Genomic DNA, 17,137 nt, shown 5'->3' with positions numbered 1-17,137 from the left:
ATTCATGCATTACCAAGCTAATGCTCTTAGCCATGTTATCCATCTACCATTTGATAACATGGCTAAGAATTGCTCTGGGCAGGTGTTAGCTTTTGGAGATATTCGCGCTTAGCGCGAATATTTCCAAAAAGTAGGTAATAGGAGATAGCGATGTTAGTGACTGTTTACAGTCGCAAACATCTTAGCACGCCCACTTTGCATGTCATTAGCGATAATTATCGCTGACATGCAAAGTGGGCCCCAAGGTGACCGCTATCTCCTACTAGCTGTCGCTTACTGGTGTTAGCGACAGCTAGGTAATAGGGCGATAAAATTATCGCCGCTTTAGCGGGAAAAATTCCCGCTAATGCGCCGATAAGGCCCTTGGTAATATTCCCCTGAGTTCCTTAGACAGTACAGGGATGCCCATTGAGCTGGCAGTGATCTCCAAATATGACAGATGGTGGTCTGTCAAACTCACAATCAGATCGAGAGTCTCTCTGCTCTTTCTGCGCATGCTAGTAGCCCACTCCTCTCCTTCTATATTTCAAGCTCAGCCTAAGGTGTTGACTCCAAAGTTCTTGGAATTCTCTGGAAAGTCCTGTCCAGTTCACAGTGGGTATACACTTGCTCTGTCATTCACTTTCCTGTTCCCCCAAAATATCTCCACCAAGTACATTGCCAGCCAAGTTACAGCTGTTCAACTGGTCTGCCATGTGGGGGATCAACTGACACTGAACCTTTTGGAGAGCAAAACACCCCAATCTTGGTAGTGGTGAGTCACAATTCTAAGTGCAGTTCAACTAAGTTGATGCACTTCGAAGTCCTGCATCACACAAGTTTGTGGGTCTGGTTATCCTTATTTTCACAGATTTCCAGCTGTGTTCCAGTTGGGGGTCAGAAGGTACCAGGCCCAACACAACTCCTTCCCATTTCTGAAAATATGTGTTTCAAACCTCTTTAGCAAGCAACAGGTAGCAGCAGTATGCCTCAATCAATCAATCAATCATAGCATTTATTGAGCGCACTACATGGTGCTGGGGGCAGCAGGGGGGGGAACTACTACTGTTCGAAGAGTCAGGTCTTGAGGAGTCTCCTGAAGCTTAGAAGGTCTTCGGTCTGCCGCAGGCGGCTGGGGAGGGTGTTCCAATGTTTTTGCGGCGAGGTGGGAGAATGATCTGCCGCCGGCTATCACTCTCCGGATGTAGGGGTGGCTAGGGTGCGATCTGCGGAGCGGAGCTGGCGGTGGTGGTGTAGAGGCTGAGTCGGCTTTTGAGGTACGCTGGTCCGGTGTTGTGGAGTGCCTTGTGTGCGTGGGTGATCAGTTTGAATGTTATCCTCTTGTTGATGGGGAGCCAGTGTAGGTCTCTCGAGTGGGGTGTGATGTGGCTATGGCAGTGGTGAGTGATGTTGAGGATCAGACGTGCAGATGCGTTCTGGATGCGTTTGAACCGTTTCAGGAGTTTGGCCGGTGCTCCTGCGTAGAGTGCGTTTCCGTAGTCCAGTCTACTGCTGACGAGGGCCTGGGCGACCGTCCTTCTTGTTTCAGTGGGGATCCACTTGAAGATCCTGCAAAGCATGCGGAGGGTGTTGAAGCAGGAGGAGGAGATGGCGTTGAGCTGCTTCGTCATGGAGAGGGTGGAGTTGAGGATGACCCCTAGGTTGCATGCGTGGTCGGCAGGTGTGGGGGGGGTGCTCCAAGTGCAGTCTGCCACCAGGAGTTGTCTCAGGCCGACGGAGTGGATTCGAGGATGAAGACTTCTATCTTGTCTGAGTTCACCTTTAGTCGGCTGTTTTTCATCCAGTCGGTGATGGCCTTCATTCCTTTGTGGAGGTTGGTTTTGGCGGTGTGGCAGTCTTTGGTGAGGGAGAGGATCAGCTGGGTGTTGTCAGCGTAGGAGATGATGTTGAGGTCGTGCCGTCGTGTGACGTGGGTGAGCGGTGCCATGTAGATGTTGAACAGTGTTGGACTGAGGGATGAGCCTTGGGGTATGCCGCAGATGGTCTTGGTGGCTTTGGAGCGGAAGGGTGGGAGGCGGAGGCTCTGTGTTCTGCCGGAGAGGAAGGAGGTGGTCCAGTCCAGGGCCTTCTCTTGGATTCCGGCATTGTAGAGGCGTGCTCGTAGTGTGCGGTGGCAGACCATGTCGAAGGCGGCTAACAGGTCCAGGAGGATGAGGGCCGCGGTTTCTCCATTGTCGAGCAGGGTCCTGATGTCATCTGTGGGGTGATGAGGGCAGTTTTGGTGCTGTAGTTGCTGCGGAACCCGGACTGGGACGGGTACAGGATGTTGTTCTCCTCGAGGAAACTGCTCAGTTGTTTGTTGACGGCCTTTTCGGTGACCTTCGCCGGGAATGGGAGCAGGGAAATGGGTCGGAATGTCTTCAGGTCCTTGGGGTCCGCCTTGGGTTTCTTAAGTGGGCGTTGATATCTGCATGCTTCCAGCTCTCTGGGAAGGCCACTGTCGCGAAGGAGATGTTGATTGTTTACCGGAGGTGGGTTGCGATGGTGCTGCTGGCTTTGTTGTAGATGTGGTGTGGGCAGGGGTCTTCCAGGGATCCGGAGTGAATGGTGTGCATGATCTTGACGATGTCGTCATCAGTGATGTTGGTCCAGGCGAGCAGAGGTTGGTGCGGGTGGTGGTCGTGGGAGCGGTGGTTTCAGAGGTTGCCGAGGTGGTGACTGCGTTGAAGCTGTCGTGGATGTCTGCGATCTTGTGATGCCTATATCCAGTCCATTCAATGCTGCTCTCTGAAACACCAACAGATAAAGCACCTCGCAGAGATGGGGGTGGGGGATAATGCCCTTGTTGTAATTCTTCCTACCTACAATGTAAGATAGTCAGTCCTTTAAGGTAAAGACCCTGCTCTATAAGAGCTTAATTAAGCTTTTTTAGGGTCCCACTAGTAGCATTCAAAAACTGGGCTGCCCTTATTCAACAAACACTAACAATCTCAGTTGGCATGGTGGGAAAAGGAATCATGGGTTTGAATACTACCCAAGCATCTTCCAGTGGTTATACTTATTGCAAGATTCGTTCCATCACCTTTTGTCTCCTTGCTGTCCTGGTTCAGTCCATCCTACAAAACAACCTATGCTGCAGCAGCTCCTCAGCTTTAATAGGGAGCATCACCCTCCCCACCCCCCACCCCCCCACCAGCAGCTTAAAAGAAAACCAATAAAACAATAATAAACCCAGGTTTATTATCGTTTTATTTCGTTCACCGGCCCAGTCTTGGGGGCTGGCTGCGGGGTATAACGGGCACCAAGGAGGAGTGGTGCGCACTGCTTTCAGTGCGCAAGACAGTTTGGCCAATCAGCCAAACTCTCATGTGCACAAGAGCTGTCTCCAACCAAGATGTGTTGTCTGTCTCCCTGGGAGTGCAAACCGAGGGCACTCATGCCAATCCTGAAGCTGCTCTCGTGCATAACAGCAGTTTCAGGATTGGCCACAGGGGAGTCTGGGAGCCTGTACCAGCAGTTGAGCCACGAGAGTAGCAGAAGACCGGTGATGAGGCAGGCTGCAGGTAAGTTCTTCCCCCCTCCTTTTTTTAGTTGTTGTCTCCTTTCCACCCTAAACCCTGCTCCACCCCACCACTATTGGCTGACACCAGCCACTACTGCTTCTATGAAGATGGCTAGACTCTCCCTTACCACCTTTATCAACCAGCCGTGGTCCATGCAGATAACAGCAGTGGGGTGATGGGCCAGGTAAGGGGGGATTTCGAGAGACGATGCAGAGGGAAAATTAAATAAATAAATAATTTTCCCTCTGCATCGTCTCTCCAAATTCCCCCTTACCCTGCCCCACCTCCACCCCCACCCACAGCTGTTACCTGCACGGACTGCAGCTGTTTTCAACCCTTTCAGGTAACGGAAAGGGAAGTCACCGAGGGGCATATTATCAAGAAAGGGTGTTACATTATCGCCGCTTTTAGCGGCAGGAATCTGCCGATAAAGCGGCGATAATGGGCTTGATAATATGCTCTATGGAATTCCAATCGAAGCCCAAGTTAGATGTCTTTACATCTAACATGGGCTTCGATTGGAATTCATAGAGCATATGATCAAGCCCATTATCGCCGCTTTATCGGCAGTTTTCTGCCGATAAAAGCGGCTATAATGTAAGGCCCTTTCTTGATAATATGCCCCCCTGTCCTCAGCTCACTCCTTGAAAGAACAGACAGGCTGAGCTCCTGCTGCTGAAAAACTGAATACAGTCGACATATAAACCATAAAGGAAAAACAGGCATTGACATATCGGTCAGTGGTTTCTCGATGCACAGAAAGAAAATACTAGCTGTGTCTAGCAGCGCTAAAGGACAGGAAACTTTCATACTCTTTTGCTGCTTGTGGATTTTTTACGCCTACTCATGTTGCATAGACAATGGTAATTATGAACATGAAAATCCCTCACTGCATAGTGCTGTCAGTGTCACGCCACAAAAACCTTGTCCTATTGCAAAACATTGCAATTTCAATTGCAACAGGTTTCCTGCTGTTTTAATACAAAATAGGGCAAACGTTTGTGCTTCAGCACATATCACAGAAAGATGAATACACCTGTCAAACTTTGAAAAAATAAATAGGAAAAGTATCAAACGCTTGCACTGCTTCGAGAACATTTTAAGTGAGTCATCAAGATATTACCAACTTATTTGAAATATATGGCTACAACGTCAAAGAAATGAGAAACAACATTCTGAATTATTTTTGTTATTTGTGTATTAAAAATGCAGCCAACCTTTTCCCTGTCACACACCCCCAGATTCCAGTTGAAATGTGCAGTAAATGTACTTTAGGTCGAAAATATATATATTTTTTGCATTTTTCCTAACATAATATAGCACACATGGTGTTGAATCATTTTGCTCCAAGCTTTTGAGCGCAAATATTATTTGTTTCCATCAACCAGCTAAAACGGTGCAAATGGGTTTGTGCAGTTTTCATACCATTGCAAAATTTCTGTGACGTGGCCAGAGGACTGCTGAAACGGTAATCTGGACAACTGTAGACATGGCAAATTGAATAATAAAGTCAAGGTACCTTCAATAAACACTACAATAATAAATAAACAAATTATTTAACTGCACACGGTTCAATTAGACCATAAACATCACTTCCAATACTTGTACCGCTTCTATTTAATATAATATGGTAGAGAACACCATGGCTCAGTGAGTTGAATGTTTCCTGCTTATATATATGGTGGTATGTTGGTCAAACGTTGAGGGTTGATTCACTTTTCATCCTTTTGAAGTCAGTGAACTGAATATCATTAATTTGGGTAATTCTAACATGCTTTAATGACAGTGCTTACACATTACAGAAGTGTGGTATAGAGTGGTACACAAATACGTTCTGATTATTTCACTCTGTACGCAAATGGGGCTTCAAATATATTTCTTGCTGGGTCTTACTCACTGTAACCTGGTCTCACTGCCAAATTTGCTGGGATATGTCTACGACCTTAATACATACCAACTCTACTACAGATTCCCTATTCTTCACAATAACTTTATTGATTCAGACTAAAAGGTTACATTTATGCAACTAAGTTCTTGTAATTCAGGGGACAGGTGTGCAAAGATAGTAGACTTGGCCAGAAAAGAGCACAAGGCACAGAGCAAGCATTCAAAGTTGTGAAAAGTGATAAACAAGCGAATCAGTCATACGTTCTTCTTCCAGACTGCAAAGACACCTGTCTTACCTTCATACTTTAGGATGATTACTCCATATGCAAAATGACACGGCAAGAGAAGAATCTATATCAACAGTGCTGTTCAATGCATTTGCAGCAAGCCAATGTCAGATGTTTCAGAAACACAAGGAACATGAATGTAATATAATCCAAATCAATAAAATATCAACTGATGTCAGCTCATAGTATGTGCCTCTTCACATTTACAATATACAAAAAGTGATGACTGGAATGCTAGAATCAGTCTCAGCAATTGGGAAATTATACGAGGCCGCATCAGGATCCATTGTTATGTTGCACATCATACAACCTCAGGTGGGAACCAGCCATATGCAAATCAGTCATGACCCTGCTCTGAAGGGAACAGTTCAGCCCAAACTGCCAAGGAAGATCCTCTCTGAACCACAACACAAGCAACCCAAGACCGGGTTTGCCCTTGTTATGGCTTCATTAGCCAGGTATAGCTTGGTTCCAGCGACCCAGTGTGCATGGGACCCACATCTGGGCATGCCTGTCCCACTTAGGGCAACATACTACAGTATGGAAAAAGTGATGGATGGAATGCAAAACATAATATCAGCACAATTAAGTACTCTTTGAAATGAACAATTAAACAGCACTGTACATTTCCAGGAATACTTCTAAAAGATGGTATGGTTGCTCTTTTCTTGCTCCTTCTGCTTGAAGTGAGGATATGATCTATGCATATGCTGGTAGTCGTCAATTTAGAGCAGGGGTCTCCAAACCGGTCCTGGAGGGCCGGATCCATGCCAGATTTTTAAAATTACTACATGTATCTCAATGGGGATATCCAACAAATCTGGCATGGATCCGGCCCTCCAGGACCGGTTTGGAGACCCCTGATTTAAAGACTAAGTGGATCAAACATGATCCACTCTGTTGGCTGAGTTGATCAAAGTGAAAGTGACTATCATGTCCTGCACAGACACTGTAACAATAATGCTTAAGACTAAGGCCCTAATTTTGTGTGGGCAGGAATTTTCTGACCCTTGCACAAACCCTTGTTTGGGCAGGGGTCAGAATTCTGAGTTGTATGCAGTTTACAGCACCCTACAAGGACGGGTTGCGATAAAGTCTGCATCGTGTGTTACAATTTGACAGGTCAAACCTGCCAGAATTTAAAAGATGGAAAAACGTACAGTATTTGCTTTGACATGCAGATCCTAGTGCAGTAAGCACCAAAATATGCATGCTGTTCCTCAAAAAATCCATATAGGTGTATTTTAGCATGCCAGATAATAAATTCTGAACCCCACATAGTCATATTTTATCCAGTAAAATAAATAGCAACTTCCCTCCAGGGCACTAGTAATCAGAGCCCACAACTTTGTGCCTAACACCAAATTCTCTGAGCATGCACAGTAGACTAACATTGACACAACCAAACGAACATTTTGCACCAAATATTCCAAATTATTTGAAATTTGAGAAGGCAACACCTTTTTTTATTTATGGTTTATGAAAAGCTATAAAACATGTCCCTTTATAGCTACTCCAGAGAGAGAGAGAGATGTGGTGACCCTTAGCTCCGAATTGGTACAATTCAAGGTCTCTAGACAATGGGATGGACCTAAACTTCTTCCTGGTAGCCATATTAGAGACATTGGATCTTGAACAGATCCTGTTGGTTGTTGCGCTCCGGTCCCTTGGACAGGATGGGTTAGATGACCACCTTCATTGCAGCCAATATCAGGCTTAAATAAAACAAAACATCCCTATTCAAATAAAGCATGTATTTTATAAATACAGTGATGCATATGTGACCGGTCACAGTTAAAACTGGTAAGGTTTTAAAAAAGCTGAACCTTTTAAGTGGGAATAAATAAGATCTGAATATGTCTATTGCGGGTTGAACACACATGTGGGACAGCACCTAATGATAATAACTTGATCATAGAACTTCATATTATACGTGTTGTTTCAAATCTCTGTAAGAAGCAGTAGTTACTATTATCCAATTCATTGTACTCAATTTAACAAACTCAGAAGGATGGAAGGCAACGTCTGCCTTGCTGGGACTCAAACCCATGATCTTCAGCTGACTGAGCTATAAAACAGAAGAGTGCACATGTATGCGCCCAAATCAAATATGGCTGCTTAAAAGAGTTGTTTAGTAAGAGGGAAATGCATTGAAATGAAGAGGAAATAACGACTAGTAGCCATAACAACGTAGAGTACCTCACACAAGTGTATCATCCACCCATCAAGAGTTTATGGTGAAACGGTGTTGGAAAGAAGCGTTACTGACATTTTGAGAAAATAAATGGCACAGTATGTACAAATTATATTGCCGTCTACTGCATGTTGATTTCAAAGATCATCCTTACACTGTTTGCTTTTACATGTTATGTGTATGTGTAAATCACCCGTGAGGGTACCCTAGATATTAAATCCGCCCATCTGGATAATGTCATGATCAAATAAAGTATTTACCCTACCAATTAAATATTTGTTTAAAAATGTCTTGTCTCTTTAAAAACCAAGGATGAGAGTCATGACCTCACCATTGCTTTGTCCTCCCTTTCATTTGTATTATTTTGGCGTATCAAGGAGACAGAATGTTTGTGTACTGGGCTGGTGATCCAGCCTCCCCTTCCTAGAACAAGCCGTTCTCCGGCCTGCTTGCAACCATTTCTGATATTCATAGCGATTTGATCAAGGAACACTTTTTTATAGTTTATAGAAAGACACTGATTGCAAAGAAAATTGAAAAACTCAAGAGGTACCGCTAGATCCAAGAATGTAACCATTCCTCTGCCATGGTGGAAATGTGCCTGGACTACACTATCCAAGGTGACTTGTAAAGCAGCAAAGTATACGTCTACACTCCGGAGCTTGGAATATATGATGGATGATGGATCTTGAGGCAAGAGCTGTAACAAGGACGAATGAAGCTGGTTTCTAATGCCCAACACTGAGAATGCCCTCTGGATCAGTTTCAAGGCATCAAAAAACAGACAACTAAGACCCACAGCAGGAGGTAACCATCTTTCCCCAGAGGCAGGGTATACTGGACAGAGAGGCACCGATTTACTAACACTTTCTGCAAAGTGTACAATTGACATTTTGGAAAGTAGCCCTAACGTAATGCAATGGAGCGCATTGTGCTGTTTTGTGCGACTTCTTTGCGTGAAGAGGTGTACCAAGTGTGGTACGTGGGTCTTCTCATGCACCCCACCATTAATTTTGATGCAAAACCATATAAAGCAAAAAATGGTAGATAGGGCTTTGCACCCAAAAACATTTACACCTCTTTGAAGCAGGTGTAATATTGGAGAAAATTGTTCTTTATTTCAAACCTTTTCAACTTTGCATGTGTGCTGTAATGTGCAGCACACATAAACACTTGGAAATGTTTTAAACTATCTAAGCGTGGCATTCTCTACTGGAAGGGCACACTTCCAGACTAAAACCTATTCTAGACATCACCCACAGACCCTTGAACTATGGTGCAAGGGTGAGTGCATGACGCAAGGCTTCCTAAAGTGCGTCGATGCAGGTGGAGATCAGAACAGTGCCCTCTGTTAGCAGATATGGCGATGTTCTGCTCCCTCCATTTAATGTAACAGAAAATAACAATTGTGGTTGCCGCTCAGTCAAAAGTAAGCAAATCTGGCCAAGAGAATTTCAAGGCAGAATGAAAATTGATGAGGTCACTATTGACACTCATAAAGTGGTTTCATAACCCCCCTGAGAGATGACACATCCATTTTCTTAATGCATGTGTCCTGAATTGTGGACTTAATTGCCCATGAAAAGATAAATATCGAACATGTCGTTTTGGTTGCTTGTCTAAAACAATAAAACGGATGCCTTGCTCATCTGATGTATCTGTTGATCCGCCATTAAAATGGCAAATTAGAAAAATGATTGGTAGCATTGGTACCTGTGGGGCATAATACAAATAAACAAAAATCAATCTACACTGGGACCGCCTTAAAATGCTGTATGTATAAAAACTAAAGCTATGTATGCTTGTACCTTGTGGTAAGATGTACATGCACCAACTGTAGTTATAGTGGATTAGCTATTTATGTATTAAAAAGTTATTCATGGGGAAATAAAGTTAATTATAGACACGTGCACGTGTTTTTTTAACAGATTTTAGTATACCACAATGCTCCACCTGTTTTCATCCCTATAGATGGATTTCATTTGAACAATAACATTTTCTACAGTTTATGGCCCGCAATACAACTCCAGTGGCAATAAGGGTGTGTTAATACGAAACCTGATAATAACAATACCATAGCATGGGTATTGCCATGGGATTGTGAGATTTGACCATGTGCATTTGTTCTCAAAGTCACCTTCGTAATACAGCATGTGACATCACCGCATCTAGTATTATCATGGTTATTGTAATATCGATTTGAGCAGAACATTTTGTTTAGAATCAAATAGGGATTAAGGGCCTCATTTATGAGGCTGTGCGTCACTTTTATGCCGCTGGTGCGTCACCTTTTGTGACGCACTCGTGACGTAAAAAATGCGCCTTGTTGCGCCATATTTACAAAGTGACGCATCTAAGTAGATGCGTCACTTTGTAAACCCCTGCACCACATTATACCTGCGCTAGGTATAATGTATGCAAGGGGGGCGTATTGACGCAAGAAAGGGTCGTAGAAATGACGCAGTGAAATCTATGAGATTTTACTGCACCACTTCTAGGACACAAATGCACCAATTTCTTACGCCTGCCTCACAGCAGGCGTAAGACTGACGCAGGCCCTTTCACATGGGGCTTGCCCCATGTGAAAGGACACATTGCTGGAGCTGCGTCACTTTTGTGACACACTCCAGCAATGCGTCACTTTTGCTCCATACAGATACATCAGATATACTGGCGTATCTGTAACTCCTTGCGACATGATGCGTCACACTGTAAATATGACGCATCATTGGTGTCGCAAGGAGGGCGCAGTGAAAAGTGACGCATCGCTGTTTTCACACAGCGATGCGTCACTTTACATAAATGAGGCCCTAAGAGTCCAAGTCTAACATGGGTTTAATAGGGTGTTAGACTGTAGCAAAATTACAACTCAATAGTTATCAGACTGATGAGTGCCCAAGAAAAGTTGTGTAGACAGGTAATATGTCCTTTGTCTAAGGGGCCCCTTTATGCAGAATTCAGAAGCACCCTAATATCACAGGGATTGGGGGCAAAGGCCATCTATACAAGTTGACGCTGCAGCTGATCATGTTCGAAGCTGTATGACCAAGCAGAACGATGGACTAATATCAGTTTTTCTCTTACTGGTATGAACATAAATGTCTGAACGACTGCAAGGTAAATGAAGAGAAGTCTCATGCTCAGATTCTCAAGATGACCACATAAAAGGAGAGGTTGTTTGTGACATTTGAACTTGCAGCACATAACGGTCTGTGGTAATCAATCAATCAATCAATCAGGGGTTTGTAAAGCGCAGCTACTCACCCGCGAGGGTCTCAAGGCGATGGTGGAGGGGGGAGAATGGAAGCTCCGTAGGATGTCAGAATATTGCCAACAAAAACACAGTCTGTCATGAATATCATAGACCAGATATCTTGTAGTAAATATCACTCCATTGGGTGTAGATTTTCGATTATTAACTGGAATGGGGCAGTACTTTTGTAAATTATGTATATGGTCCAGCAGTCAACTCAGAGCAGCACAAAAGATTCTGCGTATTTTGATGACGAGAGCAGGGTTCTAGGTGGTTGCACAGTTTAAATTGCTCAGTGTCCTCCTATAATGATGGTGATTTGTTTAGTAGCTCCTCTTAGAGCTAGGTTAGTTGGAAACATACAGCCCTGTGGGCACCATGAAGGATTTGTTGTGAAAACAAAACAAGGAATTGCCTAAGCAGCAGCCTCCTTCTTTGGTCACTCTGGGAGGGTTGTATGTTAGTGCATTATGTGTCACTATATTGACCTACCACTAGGAGAGTGTGACATTCACATAATTTGCTTTTGCATAATTATGCAAAATGTTGGAAAAGTTATGTGAAATTACTCATTATTACATGAAATACAAAATCTATCATTTAGCACTACAATTAGTGTGAGCCCTGTATGATGTGCTGAAGATCAAGTGGAGCTGAAGGGATGTATGGGTATACACTGTGGTTCTTTTATAAAATCAGGATATAATGAGCTCAAATGTGATTTCATCTGTTTTTTCTAAAGTGCACTAATGCCCTAAGGCATCTTGGCGCTGATCTAAGCAAGATAGGATGCTGAACTATAAGCCGAGTATAACGTTTCATTTGCAGTAGAGCCATGTTTTTTATTTTTTCCTAAAAATAAAAAGAGTGGGGCAGTTTTTAAATCAAGAGTAAATTCGTTACACAGAAGTGTGGTATTTTTCACGAAGCCTGCTGTCTTAAAAGCAGACAAATAGGACCAGTTTAATAAAAGCATGTTAAAGAGAGGAGGTCAAAGAGAGCACAATCCTGAGACACATGTACATGAGAGACTAGTGGGTCATATAGTATCAACAATATGGTGAATCATAAACACCGCATCGAAATGTGGCACAGAGTGTGATAAGTGATAGATAAAACTCTCACCAGGTGAGTCATTATTGTGGGGTAATCAAGGCGCACTGACCTATAGAACTTGTGGTGTCTTGTTTTCTATACACGTGCTAGACTCTTATAAATTTTAAAATATATAAATTATTTGTGCACTAATTCTTCAAGAATTTAGAACCACATTGTGCTTTTTTTGTTTTTTTTATATGTATAGATTTTTATGCATTTTTACTTCTATTCCTCATCATTAGATTCCTGAGTTTTACTGTTATTGTCATATGCATATGACAAGAGGTTACATGCGCCGGGATATTCCGTTTCTATAGGTCAGTGCGCCTTGATTACCCCACAATAATGACTCACCTGGTGAGAGTTTTATCTATCACTTATCACACTCTGTGCCACATTTCGATGCGGTGTTTATGATTCACCTGGCACTTGGTTGTCTATGCTAGTTTTTCTATTTTCTTCTTTTTCTTCTCGCATTGTATCACACCTTTTTCTCTTTTTATCACCAATCACATTTCTGGTTTCTTGGTTTCCAACATCTTTTCTATTATAATAACAATATTCTTTATTGATGTATTTTAGGCTCGTAGATGCTGTTTTTCTAGATTAATATGTGTACTTTCATGTAATGGTATGTATATATTTCTTGTATTGTTTCACAGCTTTGAAAAAGTCTGTGTACTGATTGATAGTACTGACGAAACACGTGTCGGCTGTTTTTTATCAACTCTAAATTTCATGGATCTTCAAATAAAGAAAATGATAATATGAACATGAACTTTTTCTGCTCCTTTGTCTTGTCCTAAAATTGAAATTACAGAATATACACAGCTTAAATATTGTTGATACCATATGACCCACTAGTCTCTCATGTACATGTGTCTCAGGATTGTGCTCTCTTTGACCTCCTCTCTTTAGTATACATTTGTCAATCTCTGGATTGACATTTATCCCTCTTGGTAGTGGGGGATAGTGGTCCATGTAGCACTCCGTCTTTAAGAACTAAAGATTTTTTCATTTATCCAGCATTATTGTCCATTTCATTATTATTTGTGTATGTGCGGTTTTATCCATTTTGGATACACCACTACCGATCTCCTTATGCACTAATAAAAGCATGTTGTTTCCAGTCCGGCAGTATTCGTGGCAAAATATACTTGTCTGCGATGACTCTGGAACATGTCATATATGTTTTTAAACAAGTAAAAGGATGAGCTACTCCAAATAAAAGTGGAGACAAACTTTAGAATATGGTACTTGCTCACATTAAAAAAAATGTTGAATCAACTGTGGCCAATGATAATGAAAAATCATTTTTAATTTAATGGCACTGCCTGTATGTATGCATGTTTGTAAAAGTATGTGTACAGTGCAAACCTACCTATAAAAAAGAATATTGAATACTGACGAGAGCTTGGAGTTATGATTAGTAATCATTTAGAATTAATCAGGACAACCGTGGAAGATGAGTCCTAGGTATTTCCTCTGAATTTGGGGCCTGATTACGATGACAGTAGGACTGATGGCACGTCAATGTTGGTCACACCACCATCGGAATACTGATTACCACCCGCCACATTAGGATGGAGGGTGGATGTTCCGACGGCCTCCTTCTATTAGAGGGATTTGTATCCCTACAACAGTGGCGGGCCTGCCAGGCACCGCCGTAAAGATTACAATGTCCCTTCCTGCTGGGCGTTTCATGGTGGCTTACCCACCATGAAAAGGCAGGCGGAAATGGACTTTGGGGGCCCATAGCGAGCCCTCCTTCCTCATAGCCAAAATACCGACTACCACAATATTGTGAAGGTAAGATTTCTTAACTCCATATCTACATACTTTGATTATATATGTATTGTCAAGGTACATAGATCTTAGTTCAATATAGTAAATTACTACTTAGCTACCTATAATTCGCAATATTGTGGTAGCTGATATTTTGGCTATGACATTATTGCAGCATTATATTGTTCTAGAGAAGTGTGGCTCAATGGTTAGAGCGGCAGACCCTGATGCAGTAGTCTGGCCGGGACCAGGGTTAAATTCCCGCCTCGGCGGGTCTCGGGCTCAATTTTCTCGGACCTGATAATTCTCGCTTCGGTGCCTATTCTAACCATGAGTCCCACTCTGCACCTCTGGGCAATAGCTTGCTTAATCTCTACAACGGTCCCAACAACGCTGAGGATGCCTGACTTCACCTTGGGGGTGCCCAGGAGTGGGCTCCTCACAGGGAAAGGCCAGGAAGGGTTCCTCGGCGGTATTCGTACAAGCGCCAAGATGCCTACGGGTAGTCGTGCACTATACAAGTGCGTAATCATTTCATCATTTCATTCAATTTCTACTTCATAATCTAACAAAGAGCCGAATCTCATTGTGCAGGGATGCACTGTAATCTAAAGAGTAGGAGTTCCACACTTTTCTAAATTGTAGAAAGGTTCTCATGTTGTGATGTTGATGGGGATGTTGTTCCCGATCCTGGGAGCATGAATGGAGAAGTCTTGTCTCCTGGTTTCCAAACTTTTGAAATTGTTTTGCTAAAGGTGAGATTCTGTCCTAGGATGCCCAACTGCCCACGTAAAGAAGTTAATTTATCTGCTAGGGATGGAGAACTTGAGTCCTGGTGGTCTTGTCCGTGATGAGTCTTATCTTGAAGATGATATAGGCTTGAATGGGGAATGAGTGTAGTTCCATCAGGGTTGGAGTGACGGTCTTTAGTCCTTTGATGAGATGTGCTCCTGCTTGTATGATCAATTTTAGGAAAGCAAGAATTTTCCTGAGAAACAGAATCCCCAGAAACTGTGCCAAGGGGATTAATTACTTTGTGAGTATTTTGAGAGGACTTTGCACGGTTCATTGTGTAAAGTAAACATGGGAGATCATTAGAGTTAGAAACGTTGCATATAAAGTACCTCGTGTTCAGATTAACCTTATGCAGATTTTGATGGAGTGAATGCTACATCTGGAATTTAGGACTAATTTTTAATATTGTACACCAAAGCCAAAGTTAAGTACTTAAACATATGTTTTATGAATATCAAGTCATATTTTACATCACCAAATATAACATTTGCACTTGCAATGTGATTTATTAAGATGTATATCTACATAAGTGTGGCATACTTTTGTGTATGATAAAACCAACTCTCAGTGGTAGAATTTAGATGTTCCAAAATAACACATCTTGGAAATTGGGGTAGTACCTATAAAACTGGAAGTGAGTGAGTATGCACAAATATTTTCAAAAAACATTTCCCCCAGGGATAGGCATTGTTTACTCCAGTTGATGGCTAAATTAAATTCATATCTGCATTATAATGGAAGTGAACACACCCACACTTGGTGGTGTGCTTAAGAAGGCTTTAGTTTACAGGTGATGTGCTTTCTCATTGAAGTGTGTGAGGCTGGATGGCTAGTTTTCTGTAGTACAGCAGTGATTGTATGGCAGAGGGACCAGTATTGTAGTAAAAGAATGAACGTTTTATGTAGAAGGCAGAAAACAATTGGGCGGTATTATAACACCACCTTACCAAGATGGTTACATTAGTTTAGATCTGGCAAGCTTTAATGATGCAGTGCAGTGCAGTGTTTAATGAAAAATCTAAAACAATTAAAGGGACGAGATTCAACCTCTGTAAAAACATCTTTTGTTGCTGTTTTTTAAGCACTCCACAAAGAGTGAGGGGCTTTTGGGTTGCAAGTGACTTCAAGTATTTGAAAATTGCATTTTCTGTTTGACCACCTTGAATTTTTAAACTTTGTTATGACCTTTTTTCCTATATTATGATGTTAAAATTCAGTGTCACAGTCCGACTGTTCTAAATTGGCAATGTAAAATGCGTTTCACTCAATTGGCCTTTTTAACTTTAATGTAAGACAATGGTAGATGGCACATACTTTGCGCCAATGGCATTGAAGTTAAATGTTATGTGTGTGCTGTAAAGTGCATTTTACACCATCCACTTATCGGAAAAATATATATGGCTGCCAGAAGCATCACTATGTACTGACTGGACTGCTGTTTAAACTCACTGCAGTGACAAATGGAAAGGGAAAGTGCCCTTTCAATTAAGGGAAATCATCATATATGTTAATAAGTCACCCCTTCTATGTGATTTATAAGACCACAGGTCTGTAAGTTCAATGTATGTAAAAGTGGCACTCTGCATATTGGAAATATTGGACCCTCACAGCGACTAAATAGCAACATGATGTTTTCACTATGTAGAGTAAACTAGCTACACTTCGAACATGCCTACGTATAATTAAAACACTGAATTTATATCTTTGCTTGAGAATATCAAGAAAAGGATTAAAAGTTAATTTCCCAATAGAGCTAAAACTGTCTTACAGCTTGTTTTGACACTTTTCTCACATCCAGAGTTTGATTACACATTCTGGGCTGGAGATAATGAACCTGTCCTCCATAGGACAATGGCCTTGCTTCTGGGCCCAGAGGGGCGCGGATCTTTCCAACAATTGGCCATATAACAGGTTTTACCTTTCTGAAGGGGGCGGGGCAGTCATTCCATTATCTCCAAAGACTTTGACTTGCCAAATGTTGCTCATAGTTTCCATTCTCGCTTATTCCCAGGGCCATCCTAGACTTTCTGGCTCCAGTCCTAACAAGAGGAGGCTTGGTTCAGAGCCCTCACAGGTTAAGATGTCCTTATCAAAAGATAAAAGAACGTAGCCTGGAACGGAATTACGCTTCCATCGCTGGACGCACAGCTCTTTGTGTGGTACCACAAACCAGCTACTTTAATTTCATCACAGTTCAACCAATTAACTCAATGTACTCCAAAATTTCATCACGATCTTCCTTTATTTTCCTGTCACATGTGGAAACATTATGTAATTGATCCATTTCACTACTGAAGATATGCCAATCCAGGCCTTTTTCTCCAGTATGATAGAA

The sequence above is a fragment of the Lissotriton vulgaris genome, chromosome 11 (genome assembly GCF_964263255.1).
Source record: "Lissotriton vulgaris chromosome 11, aLisVul1.2, whole genome shotgun sequence".
Lineage (NCBI taxonomy): Eukaryota > Metazoa > Chordata > Amphibia > Caudata > Salamandridae > Lissotriton > Lissotriton vulgaris.
The sequence above is the reverse complement of the archived record's forward strand: the minus strand, read 5'-3'. Positions refer to the sequence as shown.